Raw genomic sequence first — 6000 nt, forward strand, 5'->3', positions numbered from 1 at the left:
CCCGGCGCCTGCACCTGCTGCCCGCTGCCCCGGCGGGGCTGGGACCCGCACGCGTGCGGCCACCTGCCACCTGCGCCCCGCCGGGCGGCTCGCGCTGCGTTCCAGCCCCGCGGGGTTTCTGCGCTCCCGAGGCGCTTTCCCTCGCTTCGCCCGAGCGCAGCCCGGCAGCGCGGCCGGGGGGCAGCCCCGGCGCCGAGCCGCAGCCGCCTCGGGCCCCCGCGCTCGCTGCTGCGGGACGCGCGGGCGCCGCGCTGCCAGGCGCTGCCGGCGGCTCCCCCGCCCCTCGCCGGGCGCCGCTGCCATCCGCCCGCCGAGCGGCTCGGGCGCTCCCCGCCGCCCGCGGGGGGCCGCGCACGCCGGCGCCCCGAGGCTTCCCCCGGCGCCCCCGCAGCGCCGCCCGCCCCGCGGCCGGCGGCCCGGCAGCCCCCCTCCGGCCGCCCCCTCCCGGCTCGCAGCGCCCCGGCCCGGCACAAGTTGGTGGTGGGATAGCGGAGCCGCCGCTCGGCCGCCTCCCTCCCCTCGCCCCGCGCCGCGCCGCGCCGAGCCGCGCGGCTCTTGGCGCCATGTTAATGACGTACTCGCTTATTTCCACTAGGCAGCGACCTTCGGCACCGAGCTGCTCTCCCGCCGCCTGCGGAGCGGCGAGGAAAAAGCCATCAAAGATGGCTGAGCCGGCGGCTCCCCCGGCTGGCGCGGGGCGGCGGGCACGGTTACCTGCTGGCGGCGGCGGCGGCGGGGCGGCGGCGCTGAGGGCGGCTGGCGCGGCGCGGCCGGGCTCCCCCTGCGCGGAGGGCTCGGGGCCGCCTCATGAGTTCGGCGCGGCGCCGGCAGCGGGCGCGGAGAGCGGCTCCCGCGCCGCCCGGGCACACGCACACACACACACACACACACACGCACACACACACAGAGCCGGGCACACCGCGCACACACACACACACACACACAGAGGCTCCCTCTGACTGACGTTTGTACTGGGTACGGAGGGAGGACTCCGCGCATCAAACTCGTTTCTGGGTCACTGCTGCCACAGGGGGGAGCTGCTTTAATCCCCTGCCAAAACGGGAAGGCGAGGGAGGGAAGGGGGAAGCCAGCGCCGCGCACCGCCGCCGGGGGGAGGCGGCCCCGGCCCCGGCCCCGGGGGAGCCGCCGTTAACTCTTGGCGGGCCTCGCCTCAGCGCCCCTGCCCCGGGAGAGCCGGCTCGGCTCGGCTCGGCTGGGCCCGGCTCCCGCACAGCCGGCCCGCGGCGCCCCTGAGCCCCGCGCTCCCTGCTGCGGGCACGGAGGCGCCGAGAGTTGCAGGAGGCGGCCGCAGGCAGGGCGAGGAGAGAAGCGCCCCGCCAGCCCCGACTCGGCTGCTTGGGACCGCCGCGGAGAGCCAGCAGCGCCCTGCATGCTGCTAGCGGGCAGCCGGGGGACCTGAAATCGAAATCGGCAGCTCCCCGCCCGCCGCGCACCTGTGCCCCCCTCAGCGCCCGCTGAGCGAGGGAAGCTCCCGCTGCGCCGAGCGCCACCCGGCACGGAGCCGACAACGCGATCGCAGCCGCGGCGTTGGGGCGAGGTGGGGAAAGCGAGCCCCAGAGCAGGCAAAGACAAATGAACGCAGCCTCCGCTGCGAGGCTCCGCTGCCGAGGCATCGCACCTCAGCTCAGCAGAGGAATCCGCTCGTTACTCATCCGTGCAGAGCGAGCCCGTTATCCCGCCGTCTCCCCCACCCACCTACCCCTAATGAAAGGGTGCCTATTTCTGCACATCGTAAAAGTTGGAGATCACAAAAAAAGCATTTCCCTGCCTCGAGATACTTTTTCCACCATGAAAATAAGATAATTATACTGCTTTTCATAGAACAGCCTGGAGCATCTTCAGATTTTTAAGCGGGAACTAGGACTTCAATTCTCCTTGTTTTCATCTACACTAACACTTAAAAAATTAAAAACTATATATATACACACGTATATATATTTTTTTTCTCTGTTCTCTCATGCTGAACTTGGCGCCCAGCCCTGTGAAGACACCTAAGGGACTACCTGTGCCCATCAGCAGTCTAACCACAAGTACCTCCACTGGTATCACTCCTATTTGCAAGGCTCAGGGCCTTAGCCTTTCCCATGCATGGTGCCGTGATCACCCATGCGACAATCGCAGATCTCACCAGCTGGTGCTCTGCCCACCAGTCCTCAGGATGACACTCCTGTCACCTGTCAGCTTTCTCCCCTGAGATTCCAAAAACCTACCTCACGTGCTACTTCTCAATGCTGCCAAGGGAGTCAAAGACCAGAGACTGTTGATCTCTAGTATTTAAGCAGCACGTGCCCGCTGCTGTGCTATGCTACGGTATCTAATCCCTTAGGGGGTTTGTAGGGTTTATGAGTGGTTTTTCACTCAGTGGTTGGCAGGCCCCTTGGGAGCTCAGCTATTGCTACTTGGTATTTACTATACAGACTTATGCACCCCTACTGGATGAATATGAGTTTTGCTTGGTTTTAAGAGGTTCACCCACTGCAAAGCAGCAAGGAATCACTGGAAATGCTGTTTGCCCCACCTTTCTGAATTCTTTCCAAGAAAGTTCAGAGCTGGCTTTTGAGAAAACCTTAAACATGAATGCACTCTAGTTTCTTCAGAGGAATGATAAAAACCTTACTGTCTCAAGCTCCTTGGATTTGAGGCAGTATTTCTATTTTCCTCTGATGGGTTTTCCTTTGCATATACAGCCAAGTTTAAGTTAAGTCTTGTATTTTATGAAACATTTCTCTTGGAAGCCATGCAAGGCCATACATGTAGGAGCAGGACATGAATGTCTGCAGAATGGTGGGCTGTGTTTTAGAATGTAGCCACTAAAAATCTTTTCTGCAGCTCAGCAAGTGTGAGCCTTCCTCACCATAAACCCAGCGAGTCCAGCCTTTATGAGGAAGGTAACACAACTGGAAGACACATGCTTTTTTTGCCTCTCCATATGGTATCACCGAGATTGTTCTGGATTAACACACTCCTAAATCCAAAAAGAAATACTGAAAAAATACAGAGTTTGTAACTAGAATAATATTTTGGAAATTAGTACAAACCATGTTACAATTAAGCAGTGGCACCCTGTGCCATGTTAAAACTACACATATAAAGTTTTGTACCAATATAGCTATGGTCAAACAGAAAAGCATATAACAGAGCATACCAGGGTAAGCCACCAGCACTGTTAAAAAAAAAAAAAAAAAAAAAAAAAAAAAAAAACACTCAAAAAAGGCAACTACATAGCCTGCATTGAGACATTCACTGCAGAAACAGCTTTCATGGCTTTAGGCACTTGATTCCTGCCTGAGGATGTCAGGCACCAGAAGGGACTGCACAAGTGATCTTCACCTGCTTCTCAACAAAATCCGTGTCTAGTGCAACTTGCCAGGGCAGGCAGGCTGCCTACTATAAACAGAGAAGGATGATAAAAGCAAGCCACTCGGGGCAAAGAAAGAATTCCTAATTCTGCATCAAGCCTCTGACCACAAGCTGACTGCAAAGATCAGGAACTAAAAAAGGAGAGAGAACCTCAGAATAGTTTTCTGCTACCTCTTCTGGCTACATTTGAAGATGGGTAACATCCTGCTGGACGTAGACTCTGTAGAAGTTTTATCATGGACATTAACAGGGCCAGAATTTCAGCCTTCATCTCTAACCTGTTCTAATGAAATCTCATACATTTCTTAGACCCCACGCCTTGCTCGGTCATCTTTGTATCAGTATTAATACTCATTCCAGAAGCATTCAGAGCATATATATCAGGCTTGGAGTTAGGCATCATCCTAACACACAGAACTACTAGTCCCTTCTCCATGTTGTTTCACCAGGTATAGTTGCTCCTTGTTAAAATTTAAACTATATAAACGATAAAAAAAAATTAAGTTCTCCCTCTTGACTTATTTCTGGGCAGCTGCACAAAGCCAAGGAAGGAACACGTGGCTGGCTTTTTAGCACTTTCTTACAGGATTTAGTGGAAATCTGTTGCTGCAGCAGTATCTGCTACAATGTTTTCACTTTTTTTTTTTTTTTAATTTGATTAGTATCAGTTACTCCTTTAATGTTTGCAATCTTTTTCCATTAATCCTTGCAGAGTCTCATCCTACACAAAGGCAGAGCTAATGAACTCGAGTTTCTCCCCACTATAAAACTTAGTCCTACTATCAGTTGGAACTCAAACCTTCTTCTTTTGCTCCTTTTAGCCCCCCCCTTTTTTTTTTAAAAAAAAAAAAAAAAAAAAAGAACTTCCATTTTCCCCTTCTTGCCTTTCAAGATTAGAAACCTGAGGGGAAGAACACAGTATGGATCCAAACCAACAGTGTCAATATTTTAACTTGCATTTAATCCTAAAGACAGCTTTCACAACTCCTGGGAGAGATGCATACATTGCAGAGAGGCAAGACATGCACATTTGGGCCATATCCTGTTCAGGTCTGTTTTGTCTTCACTTGGCCTACACGCATGAGTAATAGGAAAAAAAAATCAATTTTGACTCATGCACATGTAAATCTTTATCACTTACAAATTGCTTATGTACAATATTCTTAACCACTGCAGAAATAAAACTTGCTCACATGGCTCATGTATGTACTACAGAGAAACATAATTGCCCCAGTTTTGTCTAATTCAAACACATCATTTATGGCAACATGGCATCTGACCACCACACAAAATCATCCACAAAAATTAATATTTGCTCTTGCTTTTTTTTTTCCTTCTTCATAATGACAAGAGCTGACTTTAGGTGTGTTTGGATTAGAAAGATCAGAAAGACTAGACTTGGGTAGCATGTTATTTCCTTTTACTCTGAAGGTGAGGTTTACATCTACCGTCACTGCAGAGTCAGAGGCCACACTCCAAAGATGTGCTTTTTCCAGCACTCACAAGCCTCATTCTTGTGGTTTACAGTTTCTTGTTTTATTGAAATGTAGCTGTTTGGAGAGGTGACTAGCTGTACATGTATGTGTAAGACCCGGTAAGTACAAGCTGTGCTGTTAAGGGATAAGGAGGGGAACAGATGAAAAATGAGTTCTCAGAACTCAACTTTCTATTGAAAGTGTTATCAAGCAGGGTACTTGTAACTGAGAGACTAGAGTAGTCTTTTTAACGACAAAACTTGAGAAGTAGAGATAATGTTTATTTTATGTGTGGGTAAGCAGGGGCATACGAAGGTTAAATCACTTACATAAGTCACATGTTAAGTCAGCATTAAAACCAAGAATAGAAACCAAAAGTCATGCCTCCCAGTCCAAAGCTTCTAATGATTAAACTACATCCTTTCCTTTGGCCTGCTATATAGCACCTATCAGAGTACAAAGTATACCTCCATGACACTTTGATGTGGTATCTTAAAATACTTTTGCAAATCAGACATGGTCATCGCATGGATATGCAACAGTTCACATTGTGCGTTCATCTCAAAGTGGAGTGGGAGCAGGCACCCTCAGAACATACTGAATTCCAAAATCGAGAAGTACAGCTACTGAAATCAAGTGCTTCCAAATTACTCTAATTGAAAAGTGGAAGCTGACGGAAAACCAGTAGAACAAGAACCTCAAGGGAACAACTTTAAGCAGGCAGTTAACTTGGGAGTCTGAGAGTTAAGCAGGATCAAGTTGATGCATCACCTTTAAAGTAAACAACACAATTTTGTACATGATGAGAGAAGTAATTAGCAGCCCAGGTAATGCCCTCAGTACAGGAAGAATGGATTGTGAAAACCTCAGGCAAATGACAGTTCAGTAGCTACAGATCAAATCTGAGTTAAAGTATACACACGTGCCTACCTGGCAGCTCATCAAGCAACATTACACTGTCTAATCTAAACGAACTTCAGCTTCAATATTAAATTGTGTTTGTGCAGGCAGAAATCAACTAGTGAAAGAAAGGCACTGTGACAAGACGCGTAGAAGAGTTCAAAGGAATCTGATTACAGATTTTCTGATTGCAGTGTTTCTTGATAACTGGTTGCTAGCAGCGGAGTTGTGGTACCAATTCATT

Source organism: Aythya fuligula, chromosome 4 (assembly GCF_009819795.1).
Source record: "Aythya fuligula isolate bAytFul2 chromosome 4, bAytFul2.pri, whole genome shotgun sequence".
NCBI lineage: Eukaryota > Metazoa > Chordata > Aves > Anseriformes > Anatidae > Aythya > Aythya fuligula.